The 1,916-nt window shown below is 41.9% G+C and overlaps 1 non-coding gene across 1 annotated transcript; it reads right to left on the minus strand.

The window, feature by feature from the left end:
- Positions 1-411: 411 nt before the first annotated feature.
- LOC129061093 (U6 spliceosomal RNA) lies at positions 412-515 on the minus strand. The gene has a single exon (XR_008528067.1). It is a non-coding gene; the product is annotated as a U6 spliceosomal RNA (small nuclear RNA).
- Between the last annotated feature and the right edge of the window lie 1,401 nt (positions 516-1,916).

Raw genomic sequence — 1,916 nt, forward strand, 5'->3', positions numbered from 1 at the left:
GTCCTAATCTCTTCTTATAAGGGCAGTCATATTGGATTGGGGCTCACCTGCATGACCTCACTTTACCTTAATTACCTCTTTAAAGGGCCTATGTCCAAATACAGTCACATCCTGAGGTACTAGAGGTTAGTACTTCAATATATAAATTGGTAGAGAGGGCACAGCTCAGCCTATAATGCAATCTCATAGGATTATTGTGAAAATTAAATGAGACAATACATGTAAAGCAAAGATCAGGGGACCTAGAATGTTTTAAGAGCTTAATAACTGTTTAACGTAACTGAATACTTAACTTAGACATAAGGGTATCTGGCAAGTTACAAGGCTCTCTTTGGTAGGATATTGGCTGGATGTGCCCTGAGGGCATCTCTTCTCAGCCAGATGCTCAGTCCAACATCACCTTATTTTTTTTTTAATATAGACTGCTTCACAAATTTGCATGTCATCCTTGCGCAGGGGACATGCTAACCTCTGTACTGTTCCCATGTTAGTGTATGTGCTGCCGCAGTGAGCACCAACATCACCTTTCCCTTATAGTCAGTAGTCCCCATCTTGATCCCACAACTGTTCCGTTCTGGTCTGGCCACTCCCTGGGGACAATGAGAAGTTCTCAAATTTTCTTTCTGTAACTGCTCTTAGGTTCGTGTTTAAAATGAGGAGACATTCTGTCCCAGCCACTCCCAGCTCAGCAAGTGCCTTTCCAATACTATTGTTATTCCTACTCCTTGGGCAAGCTACTTATTAAACTTTAATGATAATCACTTACATTTATAAAGCCATTTTCAGTTTACAAAGCTCTTTTCCATCCATTATCTCCTTTAATCCGCACAAAACACGAAGGAAGGAGGTCTTCTCCATTCTAGAGATGGAGAAAATAGGGCTCTGAAGAGTAGCATCACTGTCCTGGGTCACGCCGTTGAACAGTGGCAGAGATGGGCCTCAGATTTTGCTCTTTTGGTTCCAAAATGCCAGAAATAGCTCATCTCTTCAGATATTTTTTGCAGTATAAAAACTCCAGTGTATCAGACCTACTCTCTTTGGGAGGGGGGATGTAGGTAACTTATCTGGGGCTAATTCAATTGGAAGTGATAAAAACCCAACTAAAACTGGTTTAAGCAAAAAATTGAATTTATTTTCTTATATAACAGAAAAATTCAGAAGCAGGTCTTCAGGACTGGATGGATCTAGGTGCTCAAGCTATGTCATCAGAATTGTCTCTCTCCACTTCCTTCTGTCTTCCTTGTATGTTCATAATATTCTAAGACAAACTGTCCGCTTGGGGTGTCAAAGATGGCCCCCAGTAGCTAAAACTTACAATTCCCCCAGCTCAACAATCTCAGTAGAAAGAGAACATCTCTTTCTTATAAACTGGAAATCATTTTCAACTATTGGGTTTGCATATGGGCCCCACTCTTGAACCAGTTGCTGTGTGAGATATAATGGAGTATTTTCATTGTCCAGGCCTGCTTATTTGCCACCCTCTGCAGAAAAGTATGGTGGTGGTGATGGGATAAGTCTTACCAAACCCAGGGACCGAGTAAGGGAGAAATTAGTTTCTTTAAATAAAAAAAATATATATTGAAGTCAGAAGTGGTTTGGGTGGTGGGCACATCTCTACAGGTGCCATTGCTCTGCAGAGCTAAAATAGTCAATCAGTGAGGAACTCGGGGCCCACCTTAGCAAGAATTCTCAGTTCTTCCCTCAAGAGTAGTAAGGGAAAACTCTGGTTTTTCTCCTGGACTGCCTAGCTTGTTCAGTAGGATAGAGAAAAAGGCAGTAATTCGTAGCAGAGTAAGGAGAAAAGGTGGAGCTTCCGGCTCCAATAACTTGTGTTCAGAACAGAACCCAACCAGGAGTCCTCAGAGGCTTTGAGATACTCTTTGAGGATGACCAGTTGCCTGCTCCCTCCTTTTAAC

The sequence above is a fragment of the Pteronotus mesoamericanus genome, unplaced genomic scaffold (assembly GCF_021234165.1).
Source record: "Pteronotus mesoamericanus isolate MK-2021 breed Mesoamerican mustached bat unplaced genomic scaffold, CSHL_Meso_final scaffold_54, whole genome shotgun sequence".
NCBI classification, from domain to species: domain Eukaryota; kingdom Metazoa; phylum Chordata; class Mammalia; order Chiroptera; family Mormoopidae; genus Pteronotus; species Pteronotus mesoamericanus.